Here is a 15788-nt window from a genome sequence, read left to right on the forward strand (position 1 = left end):
CCTAAAAATATCAAAGAACAGTGTTTCCATGGGAAAATATATTAGGATTGGCCAATATAAATTATAAATTTTTATAATTAAATTTATTGGTACCTCAGGCATATCTGTAAGACAAAAGTAGGTATTAAAGCATAATTTTGCCTTATTTATTTGTATAAATGTGTAGAGTTAATCTTACATTCTCATGAATAATTTGTATCTTGTTGATTCATTTTGTGCATCTGATACACTTTTGGGCCAAAAATCCTGATAAAAGAAGTTTTTGCAGATTCTCACAATATATATGGAGACTTGAAAACAATCTGTTGACCAAAAGACTTTGATTGGTTGTGTGGCAATAGTTGGGTTTGATACACAAAAGACTTTTCAGTAGTGAATGATTCTTGGCTAAACCTGTGGGAAAATATAGCACATGGTTAAGAAAACCAAAAGAACAGAAAGACAACATCAATCAAGGCATTTTTGTGCCTTTCTGCAACTTAGATCTGTGTGAAACTAGGTAGTTTGTTGGGATAAGCAACCCTGATGGAGATGGAACAGACTCTGTCCTTTCTAAAACACAGTTCTGATTGTGTCACCCTTCTGAGTAAAGCCTTTCCTGGTCTCCACCTCCTTCAGTTTTGAACCCAATTCCTGCATGCTATGGCCATCTCCCAGCTAGCACAGCCTGCTCTCCCACTCCCTACCTAAGAGACCTGAGTTTGTCACTTTTCCAAGCCTCAGCTTCCTCAGCCCTGACACAGATTCTGAATAGAGCCTGCCTCCCACAGACCATAGTATGTCAGTCCAGGTCCAGTCAAGAAAGCAGAAGCCACACTAGTATTTCAAACAGAGGATATTTAATATAGCATATGGAGTATTATTCAGCAGATGATAGAAGGACTGAGAAGTCAAGCAGGGAACAGTCAGGCAAGCCAGAGGTTTGCAACAGTAGAATGTTACTACACTCCTGGGACCATAGGAACATAATTCTGGAGCATAGGATCCAGCCTCCCCTGGCAGGACTCTGGGGAGCCTGTCTGGTGGGAGGTGGGCCAACAAGAAGAACTGGAGCAAACTGTGAGCCAGATCCAGGGCCAGAGAGGAGATGTAGCTGCTGTGAAAGATCAGAGACAGTGTAAGAGAGGGAGAAATACTCTGACTTCTTCCTTCTCCCTGCTTTCTGTTGCCCCATCAGGGTCTTCTTTGGACCCAGCCAGTGAGACTGGTTGCCAATTAGCTATGAAACCTGAGGACTGTTAGCTCCCGTGACCCCCAACAAAGCCAGATGATGGGAGGGAATGGATTTAAGAGCCAAAAGCAAATGACTGGCAGTATGGTTGGGAGAACAAAATGCAGTCACCCTTACAGCCCTTGGCCCAGTGCCTAGATATTGTAAATACTCAGTAAACTAGTTATTAAGAATATTATTAGTGTGGATTTTCCAACTTTATTACCTACTCCTCATCCTAAATCCCCTTCTCCAGTCATATAGAACTGCAAGTCTTTCCCCAGTCATTCTAGGCTCCCATGCCTTTGCACATACTCTGCCCGGAGGCCCTTCCTCCATCTCTTTCCCAGATGACTCCCAGAGTATGTGAGGAAGGGCTACAGCTCTGAGGGAACCCCAGCCTGCTCACAAAGGGTCACAGCCTGGGCCAACTGACAGGGTTCACGCTTACTGTGGTTGAGGACCTTAGTCAAGTACCACCTGGCAATCAAATGTATCACCATCCCCAGGAATACCCAGAAAAATTTCTCCCCTGGGTTACCTGTGATTCTCCCTAGACCAGGGGATACTTGGTTGGCCTTTCAGAAAATAGTATGCTGGTATATGATGCTTAGCTCAGTTCTAATTCCACTAACACACACACATTTGGGGGGGGGGGGGGGGATAGGGGGGACAGGTGCCACGCTGCACAGTATGTGGGATCTTAGTTCCCCAACCAGGAATCAAATCACTCACCCTATAGTGGAAGTGCGGAGTCTTAACCACTGGATCGCCAGGGAATCCAACACAGGCTTATTGGTATTTACAGTGCAGCTGAGGCAGCCTAACACCAGGGAGCCAAAGGTGGAGAAAGTATAGATCTTTCTCTCAGGGATTTTACAGTCAATAGGAAAGACAACTGTCTAGAGATGACTTTAATTCAAAGTGGTAAGTGACCAGATACAAAGATATCCACAGTGTAGGAGCCCATGGGGGTGGGGGTGGGGTGCTTTAGCTAGCATGAGGTTTAAGAATGGCTTCTGGGAGAAACTGGGTATTAAAGGATAAAGGAAAATAAAAGGAAGAACAGAAGCTAGGGCACCAGCAGGAGGAGCAGCATGGCGTCCTGAGAAACCAAGAGTCCAAAGGATGAAAGAGGAAGCTGTTTAGGGAGAAAAGGGCAGGTCACAGAGGAGGTTTGCTTTGCAGCAGAGATGTAGGAAGCACGGGAAAGTAGGGCAGAGTCATGACCAGACACGCGTGTGGAGGCTGGATTTAGAAGTGGCAAGGGGTCTGAGGTTGGCCCGAGGCCACTCTGTACTGGAGCTTAGTGAGTGAGGAGGAGGCTGCTCTAGAGAGGGCTGGAGGGGGCTTGTGGGCCATGGTAAGGAGTTTGGGTTTTATTTCAAGAGAAATAGAAATCCATGTAAGGATTATAGCAGAGGAATGGCATGACTTCCTTATTCCTTCCTTTCAACACATATATACATATATATACTAAATACCAACTACAAAAACCCTCGTGGAGTTTCCTTTTCAGTAAGAAGATATATAGTTAAACCACTTTTTTTTTTCTTTAACCTATGCTAAGGGTTATGACAGGAGAAGAACCTAAAAGAAAACCTAATCTGATCTCTAGCAGGTCAAGAAAAGATTTATTGCAGACAAGGCATTCAGCCTGAGCCTTAAAGAAAGACAGAAATTGAAAATGGTCCAAGCCACTATTATTATGTGACTGTCCTGGGTGTTCCTATTTTCCTCTTCAGTCTTCCTTCAGAGATATTAATATGCAGAGAGGATACCCAAGTCTGGCCACCATCAAGAACACCTCAAGACTCAATTAATGGTCTCCTTGGTCCCTAAATCTATTCATCTTCTTCTGGGTTGAGTTCAATTATAGCATAAATTGTCTTCAAAAATATTACAGTATGATTTGTCATTGGATAAAAAAAACAACATATATTGCATACACAGAAAGGCAGCGAAACAAGGCAATGGAATTTGCCCTCAGATAAATTTGATATAGGGAGGTAAATACTCAGATAAATGATTACAATTTCTATTTTGTTGCAAAACAAAAATCAAGAGCTCTCCTGGACCTAGAAAGAACGATACACACATGCCATTGTGAAACTCAGTTACACTATTTTACTGACTCGCTTAGGAAAGGGTTGCCCATCACTTGCCAAGCATTGTGGTTAAAGGCAAAAGGAAATCCCAAGTCCCTTGGTGTCGATAAAAAAGATTCTACTGCAAAAAGAGAATGCTATGATCAATTCATGCCTTCCATAGAAGCATCATTAAGACAGTGTATCATAGTCTTAATGGTATGTAAACTAATAGTGCATTTTACAACAATGGCATCTTCAAATTGATAAAATACAGTAATCCTAAAGCAAGGCTTTATTGCTGACAGAGAAAAGAGTTTTTAATTTTTTTAGCCACCTTTTGATTCAACTTTAGTGACCTAGATCATGTAAAGCTTATTACAGGCTCTACTAAAACAAACTCACCATATAGAGGAATTAGAAAGCCTGTCCATTCTCATCAAAGGACTGTGAAAAGAAGAAATATATGGCTGCAGGAAGAACTCACAGAAAAAATATGCATGATGACCACTCCAATTCTAGTGAAACTCCTAGAGAGAGAGAGAGAAATGTGTTAGCTTAAGGAGGAAGGTAAGGGCACAGTATGAAGGACTTTCCCCCACCTCCTAAAACAAGGCTCTGAAAGGAGGAAACCCCCTTAAGTAATGACAGTATTTAAATCAAAGGAAGTTCTGAGTTGGAGGGTTCCATCTACTGCCATGTGGCACGGAAGCTATTCAAAAGTTTCCATTTTCCCTTGAAAGTATGGATAAATGGCGGAGGTCGGGAAGCTGGTGTCTTAACAGGGCCAGGCAATCTGTGGTTTGGAGATGATAGCTATCCCTGACTGGAGACAGTAGAAATCACAGCCAGACTTCAAGGGACATTCAGTACCCAGCGCAGGAAGGAGGACCACAGGCTAAGCCGAAAGAAGAGATCAAGGGTTTATCAGCTGCCAAACCAAGACACAGTTGCTGGTAGGGTGAGCAGCAGCCAGAAATATCAGGGACATTCTCTCTGTATAGAATACTTAGGACTAAAGAGAGACCATGGACACATTCCTCACCACCGCAAGGACCTGGCAGGTATCTCGGGATGCGGAGTCACCACTTTGGTGAGGAGGACGGAAAGGAAAGGAAAGCTGAAAGACTTCTAACTAATTTTTTAAAAAAGAGAGAGAGAAGGGAGGAGGGGAAGACTTTATTAGACTGAACTAAGTCGACTGAATTGGGGGAGGGGAAGACTTCATTAGATCGAACTAAGTTGACTGAATTGTTTTTTCCTCATACAAAATTTAAAAATAAAATAACTATCTTACTGTATATATCGTGCTTGAAATTTGCTTATTTCACTTGAGACTGTAGTCTAGAACTGTTCCTAAGTCAGTTCACATAGGTCTACCTCTCTCTTTTCCTGACCAAAAGCTATTCCATTCACTGTGACAATTTATTTAACTCTAGCGAGAGAGAGTTAAGATGTATCAGATGTTTTTGTTTTTGTTTTTCCAAAATGAAACTGCAACTCACACCCTTGGGAAGTACTATTCCTGCATCAAACTCAAATGCCTGGATCTCTTCCCCTCAGACTTCCCCTGCTGTCTTCTTAGCTCCTCACTGAAACTGGGACGGAGCCCACCAGACCAGCCTCAGCAGGGTTTGATTCCCTGCTCCCAGAAGTTGGAAGTCAAAGTCACCAGAAAAGTCCAGTGTCCTGGTTGTTATCTTCATCATCATCATTTGATGCTTACTATGCCCCAGGCATAGAGTTGCACTTTGATCTGTGTTTCCTCACTGAACAGTTGGGAAATACCTAGCTGACTCAGAGCTGTTGGGCATGATTAATTACATACCAAGAGACTCAGGCAATCTCCCTCCCAAAATGAGCTTCCTGACCACCTGACTTTCCCTAGCTATCCTTTTGAGGTTGTGCTTCCCAGAGGGAATTAAAATCAATGTATTAGCCTCTGCCACTATTTCTTCACTTAGTTCAGTGCTCCCTAGTGGACCCAGAATCAAGCCGGTCTCTTAGGAGCCCTCCAGATTATTGTTTTTGTTGTTCAGTCACTAAGTTATGTCCTACTCTTTGCAACCCCTTGGACTGCAGCACTCCAGGCTCCTCTGTCCTCCACTATCTCCCAGAGTTTGCTCAAATTCATGTCAATGGAGTTGGTGATGCTAACTAACCATCTCATCCTCTGCCACCCTCTTCTCCTTTTCCCTTCAGTCTTTCCCAGCATCAGGGTCTTTTCCCTGAAGTTGGCCATCATCAGGTGGCCAAAGTATTGGAGCTTCAGCTTCAGCCAACAGTCCTTCCAATGAATATTCAGGGTTGATTTCCTTTAGGATTGACTGGTTTGATCTCTTTGCCATCCAAGGGACTCTCAAGAGTCTTCTCCAGATTACCCAATGGTTTAAAGTAACACAATTTCTTCTGCGGGCATGAATCAGAACTACAGCTTCAGAGTATGACTCTGGGGATGCAGACCAAAGTTACTAAGAGTCCTCACACATCCTGAGTTGCCTGCTCATGTGGCTGTAACATGCTCCAGATGTGTGGCACTACAAATGTTTTAAATAACAAACACTCATCACAGTCTAAAAATATTTATTACTTAATTAGCCTCAAACTAAAATAAATATATGCACTGTTTAGAAATTACTGTAATAAGTTGTTGTTCAAGCTCTCAGTCGTGTCTAACCCTTTGCGACCCTATGGACTGCAGCACACCAGGCTTCCCTGTCCTTCACCATCTCCCGGAGCTTGATGTTGTAAGTAAATTGTATTGAGTTATAGTAACATTAATTATGGATCATTCCAAGCAACTTGCATAGGTGGGTTTATTTTCTTCCTATATGCACATCAATTTTTCAACTTGACTATTTTAATGCATTTTATTTAAATAATTCTTTTTGCTGTTCTTCTTTTATTCTGAAAGATTGTGCTCCAAATTTGAGGGAATTGGACTAAAAGTAGTTTTATGACATTTATTGCAGTGGTTACCATTTCAAGGGACCACTTTCTGCATTAGTTGTGGCCACAGCAGCCATATCCAATAACTCCAAAATCTATACTAGCTTAACATGTGAGCATTTGTTTCCCACATTCTAAGCGGTAGTATGGAACTGGAGGGGAGGCTCTGCTCCACATGACCATTCAGGGTCCCAGGCTGTTATGGGTCTGTCATCTTCACCAAGGTCATTCAGGGCATAGACATCCAGGAGAAGAGAAAGAAGGAGATTTCAGAGGTGTTTTGCCCCAAAGTAGGGTACATCATATATGCCCTCATTCCACTGGCAAGAATCCACTCACTGGCCACATCTAGCTGCAAGGGAAATTAAGAAATGTGGTTTACCTGTGAGTTCAGGAGGAAAACCACATGATTTCGTAAATACCTAGCCAATCTCTGCCTCATCCTTTGACTTAATAATGTCATTCCTGGAGTCTATCCTAAATAATCAATCCAAAATATACATGGTTTTACACAAAGAAGTCTTAAAATATTGAAAAATAACTGGAAGCATACAATATGTATGAAAATAAATTCTATTGCAGTCATTTGACAGATTGTATTTCACACAATCATTTTTAAAGTGATATTAGTGAGACTACATAGAAATACTTGGAAATGCTTAAACTATAAATACGATGACACCAAAGCAGAGTCCAAAATTGTATATACTAAGTACAACTATATTTAAATGTTCACAGGGCAGTAAAAGCTTGTAAGAAAAATGCTAATAATGCTTAAAGTTATAATAATGATAATTTAAAGTGCATCTGAGATGGGTTAGGCAAAGTGCTACCAGATTTATATGTGTTATCTCCCATGCTAACCCCCCTGTTGGACAGATACTACTTGTAGCAGACTGAGTTAGTTGCTATCAGATCTTGGCCAAGAAGATGGGGCCAACTCCATTCCCACACTAAATCACTGGTTAATGGGGCCAGAGATGACCCAATTCTGGCCATGAGACATAAGAAGTCAGCCAGAGAACTTATGAGAAAGAGTATCTTCCCACATAAAGACCCGAGCCTTGTGAGGAGAGAGCTGTGTTTCTCCCATGCCTTGCCTTTTTGCTCTAAATATGATTATGGGAGACATTGTTTTTGAACTAAGGTGGCATCTTGGGATCATGACTTGACCAGCCTAATAATACTCTGGATGTCAAAGTATAAAAAAAAAAAAACCAGAGCTTGGACCCTTGATGACATTGTTAAGATGCTGCCTCAGTCCTGCAAAGCTGACCTTCAGACTTTTTTTTATGATTTTTTCGATGTGAACCATTTTAAAGTCTTTATTGAATTTGAATCCATATCACCTGCACTGGAAGATGAAGTTTTTATCACTGGATCACCAAGGAATAATTCATAAGACTTCTTTTTAAGGGATATAATTTTTTAAATAAATTAATCAGGTTTTTTTTTTATATAGCTTTACATTAGCTTTTCTGTTTTTTCTTTCTTTTTATAATTTTATTTATTTATTTATGTCTGCGCTGGGACTTTGTTGCTGGGCAGGCTTTTCTCTAGCTGCAGTGAGCAGAGGGCTACTCTCGTTGTGGTGCATGGGCTTTTCATTGTGACGGCCTCTCTGGTTGTGGCTCCCAGGCTCTAGAGCACAGATTCCATAGTTGTGGCTAATGGGTTTAGTTGGTCTGTGGCATGTGGGATCTTCCTAGATCAGGGATGGAACCCATGTCGCCTGCATTGGCAAGTGGAGTCTTTAGCACTGAGCCACCAGAGAAACCCATAATAGGATATGATTTAATGTTTTTACTACTTAAGCCATTGTTGGTTGGGTGGCCTATATGTTTAGCTGAAGATATTCCTAAGTGATACTTCACCCTTCCTTTACAGACCTCACAGTCAGCTAATAAGAAAAAGAACTAGGATATAAAGGAGACTGCTCTGGCTCCAAGGTCCAAGAACTCTCTACTCCATAGAGTGAAATTAAGGCATTCTCCCCTCCCACCTTTCCTTCGAGTTATTTCCTATACATGCACACACACTTTCAGCAGCTATAGCCAACAAAATCCATTTCCCTCTCTCTCCTTGTTACCCTCAGATCCCTATCAGCTTCCCTCATTAATCTGACAGATAGTGTTTTCCGCTGCAGGTGTTTCCAAAGTGTCTGTAGATATTATCCATTTTGGCATGTCTCTTGATACAGTAATTTTGTAGCTAGATGTTTGAAAAAGAAATGACATCTCCCAAAGCGTATCTTTTTCTGGCCTTGTTTCTGATTGGGTTGAAAATCACTTGGTTTTGTCAGGCTCATTGGATTATACTTGAACCTTCACTTCATTCAATGTATTCAACACTGTATACCTTTTGTTTTGAAACTACACTTTCTCCAATGCAGTCCTTTATTTCCTGTGTGCTATCTGCCAGCTGTTTGCTCAAAAAAAGAAAACAATGTGAAAGAAATCCAAAATGGTAACAAGAAGTACAAGGTTGAAATATCTCCGTACTGCCAAAATCGCCTTCAGACAGATTCCTCCCCACTTTGTGTCTTCATTACATATTTTTCACTTGTTCCTGCTTTATGACTCTATAAAATGAATTTCTTACCTCTGGTGACAGGTCTCCTGGCACAGATCTCCTTTGTTCCCATTTAATTTCTACTCTCATTTAACTAGAACACAAGAAACCAGAGCACCACGTAGAGAGGGTATTAACTTGCTGGTCTGGAAAAAGGGACATTCTGTCGTTTACATACAGTATCTAACTCCAAGGAGAATCTCTGGAAGGCCCACCTGTGGTGATCTTTCAGATGATGAGCGGTGTTGCATATTTTGGATGCATGTGATCAAATACCGTGTAACGAGTTTCCATAGATTCTCTGCCACCACCTATTGTCGCAGAGAATGCATGATAAAGGTGAATTCCTCAGGTACAAAAACATGTCCCACTCCTGAGAAAGGCAAACAACTGGTCTGCAAAAAGGAAATGACACTGATGAATTCTCTCTCCTCTAAATTCAGAGAATTAACATGCACCTCAAGTCCAAGTCTAAAACTGTAAAGTAGAAAGACACAATTAAAATTTTTACCTTGTTTACCACTCAGTGAATCCGTGTCATACAGAATGAAAAACTCAACTCCTTCAAGATGAAACAAAGCACTTCAGAGAGAGTCAATGGAATAAAATTCAGTTTAAGTATTTGGACACTCAGCATTTACTTTCTCCTCTATTACTAACAAGCTGTGTGTCCTTAGGGAAAATACTCTTTCTGAACAGTTGGTTTTCTCACATGTCAAATGACAAGAGTGATAATAACATATGTATACACTGAGCTTCATGGTTACAAGTTCCTTCTACATGTTTTGATACAACAGCCCTGGGAATTGGATTAGACAAATCTTTTCCCCATTTTAAAGGTGAGGAACTAAGACTCAGAGAGTTTAAATGATTTGGCTGAAGTTTCTGTGTGTGCTTAGTCGCTCAGTCACGTCCAGCTCTTTGCCACCCTTTGGACAGGAGCCTGCCAGGCTCCTCTGTCCACAGGGTTTTCCAGGCAAGGATACTGGAGTGGGTTGCCTTCCTTCTCCAGGGGATCTTCCTGACCCAGAGACTGAACCCATGTCTCCTATGTCTCCTACAATGCAGGTGGAATCTTTACCTGCTGAGCCACTGGGGAAGCCCAGCTGAATATAAGATAATACACAGAAATAGGTCTTCTAAGCCCAAAATCAATTGCCTTTCGGCTAAGCCCTGTTGAACAGGAAGATACCTATGATGCTATGATCAAAATTTCAAGAAAGTAGATTTAAACTATTTGTGTATATCTATAGAGATTAAGTCCTTGGTTTTCATTTTCTTTTTCTTACCTGTATCATTCTTGGACAAAGGCTACAGAAGTGAAATGAGAATAAACCGACTTTCAGAAATAGGAGAAGGGGCTATATAATTACATACGAAGAAAAGAAAGAGAGAAATGACAAGTTCCGGACATGATAAAAGGAGCTGGTGAATGCTTCCAAATAAGAATTTTTATGAGCCAAGGAGTTATTTCAATTCCAATAAATCAGTCTCCTTTTTCTCCCTTGTGAAAGGTATCTTAAGTACAACACTTTGATTAAAGGATTTTTGTTTAATTTTTTCCATCCCCTATTCCATCACAGGCATTTTTATGATCCCAAAAGAAAATCCTACTGTGAATTAAACTGTGCAGCCTAATCAGCTACTATTGTAAATATGTTTCGCTTTTCACTCATCATCCTCTTGGGATATACAAAAGTAATAAAATAAAATAACTTAGCTTGCTTTTATTACTCCCCTGATCTAAACTATTGCCCATTCTGAAAACGAGAAAGAACCAGCATATAAGATTTCTGAGAGTTGAAGAATGAGGAATTTGAATCTCAGAGTTTGGGGGCGGGGAATTTTTATTAATTTTTTTGTGTGCATTTATTTCATCTTTTTATACATAAATGTACATTTGCTAAAATTAATTTGAGGCAGCTTAGGGCAAAAGACACATATAATTTAGCCAGTACAATTAAATAAAAAGAATCTTTATCTCTCTCTGCATCTAAAATTTCAAGGAAAAGTTACAGTGAATGTGTCTCACTTCAAAAGCAAATAATAGTAGGAACATATATTGCATCTTAAATACAAATTTTATGACTCCAGAAGTTTATTACTAGTTTAACTAACAGTCTATTGGTATCACTGAATGAGGTGAGCAATATAAAGCAGTTAAAGATTTTGCGTCTCTGAAACTATCGTTATTGCATCATCAATTTTATGAAATATGATAAGTGTCTAATTATAGAACTTAATATATTTAAGGATTGTAGTTTTTAAAAAGTTGAATAGACTTGTTCCCTTTCATCTTGGAGACAGAATATGGGTAGTAGATAGGAACATTAAACCAAGTCTTGATTGGACAGCAGGGTCAAATGAGATGAAGGCATCTCTTCCATGTCCATCAGGGAAGGTTTTGTGGATGAGCTTTGTTTTCAGGGGCTTTTGAATAAGGGAGATGGGATGACTAACTAGTAGCAAAATAGAGTGTGTGCTTAGTCGCTTAGTCATGTCTGACTCTTTGCAACCCCATGGACTGTAGCCCACCAGGCTTCTCTGTTCTGGGATTCTCCAGGCAAGAATACTGGAATGGGTTGCCATGCCCTCCTCTGGAGGAACTTCTTGACCCAGGGATCAATCCCGCATCTCTTATGTCTCCTGCATTGGCAGGCAGGTTCTTTTTACCACTACTGCCACCTTGTTGTTCAGTCATTCAGTGGTGTCCCACTCTTTGTGACCCCATGGACTGCAGCACGCCAGGCTTCCCTGTCCTTCACCATCTCCCAGAGCTTGCTCAAACTCATGTGCACTGAGTCAGTGATGCCATCCAACCATCTCATCCTTTGTCATCCCCTTCTCCTCCTGCCTTCAACCCTCCAGCATCAGTGTCTTTTCCAATGAGTCAGTTCTTCACATGGGGTGGCCAAAGTACTGGAGCTTCAGCTTCAACATCAGTCCTTCCAATGAATATTCAGGACTGATCTCTTTTAGGATTGACTCATTTGGTCTCCTTGCAGTCCAAGGGACTCTCAAGAGTCTTCTCCAACACCACTGTTCAAAAATATCACTGCTTCGGCACTCAGCCTTCTTTATGGTCGAGCTCTTGCATCCATGCATGGCTACTGGAAAAACCATAGCGTTGACTATATGGACCTTTGTTGGCAAAGTAGTGTTTCTGCTTTTTAATATACTGTCTAAGTTTCTCATAACTCTTCTTCCAAGGAGCAAGATTCTTTTAATTTCATGGCTGCAGTCACCATCTGCAGGGATTTTGGAGGCCAAGAAAATAAAGTCTATCACTGTTTCTATTGTTTCCCCATCTATTTGCCATGAAGTGAAGGGATGAAAGTGAAAGAGGAGAGTGAAAAAGTTGGCCTAAAGCTCAACATTCAAAAAACAAAGATCATGGCATCTGGTCCCATCAATTCATGGCAAATAGATGGGGAAACAATGGAAACAGTGACAAACTTTATTTTGGGGGACTACAAAATCACTGCAGATGGTGACTACAGCCATGCAATTAAAAGACGCTGCTCCTTAGAAGAAAAACTATGACAAACCTAAACAACACATTAAAAAGCAGAAACATTACTTTGCCAACAAAGGTCCATATAGTCAAAGCTCTGGTTTTTCCAGTAGTCATCTACGGATGTGACAGTTGGACCATGAAGAAGGCTGAGTGCCAAAAAATTGATGCTTTTGAAATGTGGTGTTGGAGAAGACTCTTGAGAGTCCCTTGGACAGCAAGGAGATCAAAGGGGTCAATCCTAAAGGAAATCAGTCCTAAATATTCATTGGAAGGACTGATGCTAAAGCTGAAGCTCCAGTACTTTGGCCATCTGATGCAAAGAGCTGATTCATTGCAAAAGACCCTGATGCTGGGAAAGATTGAAGGCAGGAGGAGAAGGGGATAATAGAGGATGAGATGATTGGATGGCCTTACCAACTCAATGAACGTGAATTTAAGCAAGCTCCAGAAGTTGGTGATGGACAGGGAAGCCTGGCGTGTTGCAGTCAATGGGGTTGCAGAGTCGGACATGACTGAGTGACTGAACTCAACTGATGGGACTGGATGCCATGATCTTCACTTTTTGAATGTTGAGCTTTAAGCCAGCTTTTTCACTCTCCTCTTTCACCTTCATCAAGAGACTCTTTAGTTCATCTTCACTTTCTGCCATAAGAGTAGTGTCATCTGCATATCTGAGTTTACTGATATTTCTTTGAGCTTCATCCAGTCCAGCATCTCTCATGATGTACTCCGCATAAGTTAAATAATGAGGGCGACAATATACAGCCTTGATGTACTCCTTTCCCAATTCTGAACTAGTCCATTGTTTCATGTCTAGTTCTAGATGTCACTTCTTGACCTGCATGCAGGTTTCACAGGATGCAGGTAAAGGGGTCTGGTACTCTTATCTTTTCCAAAATTTTCCACAGTTTGCTGTGATCCACACAGTCAAAGGCTTTAACGTAATCAATGAAGGAGAAATATATGTTTTTCTGGAATTCTCTTGCTTTTTCTGTGATCCAACAGATGTTGGCAATTTGATCTCTGGTTCTCAGGGTGAAAGAAAGGACAGCACAATCATAGTGATTTAATGAAGAGAGACAACCAAATTCAGATAACTTAATGACAGTCAAATATTTGCCTGCATTTTCCTCTACATGTGTATTAGCCAATTTTAATTCTGTTTCTGAAAGTTGATGTTATAAGTCATTCTAAATATCAGAATGCTATAAGGATAAAAGGAATAAAGTATTAACAACAAAATGTCAAGTAGAATATTTGTCATAATCAGGGTCACAATGTAATGTGAAGATCTACTTCATATTTCAATTCAGTAATGCAATACTTTTCTAATTTTCATTATCAGAGTTAGAAAATAAATAGCTACTTAACTTTGTTTATTCAAAATACTGAAATCTCTGAAGAGAAACAAGTAAGCTAACACTTTTCTATAGAAGCAGAAATGACAAAAGATAGTAGTTCTATAAAGTCAAATGGAGCATTGATATTTACAATTATTACTTTGAAATTTTCATTATTTCATAATTCTTAGCCAGATCTGATAAAATCCCTTTAACTTTCTCTCTCTCTGACCACTATTCTTCCAGCTCTTTACGCCTCCAAACCAATGTCACTACTTCCTACCTCCCAGGGAGAGCTCCAACTCTGGATCTAATCTAATCTCTGGATTAATATATCTCTGGATCTAATGTATCAGGTTTCTACACCCATAAACAGCCTAGACAGACCTAATGGTTCCTACATTCTACTATGCTGTTGACAGACTTCTCAAACACACTTTTCTTCACCCAGAGATAAATCCAATTCTGAATTGTGCATGCTCCTACATATGGCAGCCAGGTGAATCCCTACCAGAATGAATGCATTCTCCCACTCCAGACACTATTCTATGTCAGGTGTTATTGGGCTCAGGAGACATAGGAAGTGACTAAAGTGCCTGTCTCCAAGAAGTTCAAAGTCTAGGAAGACAGATCAATTAACTAAAAATTATATGAAAGACCAATATAAGATACCTTTACACATCTACCAGAATGGCTAAATTTTAAAGGTCCCACAACACCAAATGCTGGTGAAGATGTGAAGCAACACATTTTTTGTAGGATTATAAAATGGTAAAACCACTTTAGGCAAAAGTTGGCAGCTTCTTTTAAAACTAAGTAAGGAAATCAATCCTGAATACTCATTGGAGGACTGATGCTGAAGCTGAAGCTCCAATACTTTGGTCACCTGATGTGAAGAGCTGACTTATTAGAAAAGACCCTGATTCTGGGAAAGATTGAAATCAAGAAGAGAAGGGGAGAACAGAGGATGAGATGGTGGGATGGCATCACCGACTCAATAGACATGAGTTTGAGCAAGTTCCGGGAGATGGTGAAGGACAGGGGAGCCTGGCATGCTGCAGTCCATGGGATTGCAAAGAGTGGGACATGACTGAGCGACCTGAACAACAACAAAATATTCTAGCATTTACCCAAAAGAACTGAAGACATATCCCAAAAAACTTGTACAAGAATATTCATAGTAGCTTTATTTATAAGAGCCAGAAACTAGAAACAGCCCAAGTGTGCATCAGTTGGATAATGGATTTTTTTTTTAAAGCTGTGATATAGCAAAACAATGGAATACTACTCAGTAATATTTTGTAAATAAACTTCTAATACATACAACAAAACTCTGAATGATATGTATTCTGAATTATTTGGAAGGCAGTATATTGATATCTGCAAATTACTTTGAAATGCATTTTTTAAAAAGATGTACTGGTGGTTTCATAGTGCTATAACAAAGTAAGCAGAGTAAAATGTTATTTGCAAAATTCTTTCAGCTTTTCTGTCTGCTTGAAAATTTTCATGATAAAATGTTGGGGGAAATTACATGAGAGCATAGAAGATAGGTAAGGTACAGAGATGCCGAGAAAAAGATATTTCACCCCAGCTATGGAGAAGAATAAAGTAATGTCAAAGATGACATGAATGAGAAGGTGATGTCTGAGATGTGCTGAATGAATAGGCTTTCTTCACCAGGCAGGAGAAGCAAGTTTGGTTGGCTCCTAACAACCTGATTATGCTGGAGCATGGGTAAGCACATCCTGAAGAGGGATCAGAGGTGGGGATAACGTGATAAGCAGAGGCCATATCATAGAAAGTTGAGTGTACTGTGCTAAGGTTTATCCTCTTATTGATGGGGAATTATTGTAGGTTTTAAGCATAGTTTATGGGGTGATACAACTTACACTTTAAAAAGATCACTCTGGGTAAAAGAGAAATGTCCAACTATGAGGCTGAAGGCAGGAAAATGAGGACCAAGCATGTTGCAATAGCTTTAATAAAGGGTTAAGAGTAGCCTGATTTAAGACAACAAAAGTTCAGGGGGTAAGGAAATACAGGATTTGGAAACTGTTTATGATGTAAGAGTGACAGGAGATTAAATGGAGAGAGTTTGTGATTGAGTTGAT

This window comes from Cervus elaphus, chromosome 12, assembly GCF_910594005.1.
Source record: "Cervus elaphus chromosome 12, mCerEla1.1, whole genome shotgun sequence".
In the NCBI taxonomy this organism is placed as follows: Eukaryota; Metazoa; Chordata; class Mammalia; order Artiodactyla; family Cervidae; genus Cervus; species Cervus elaphus.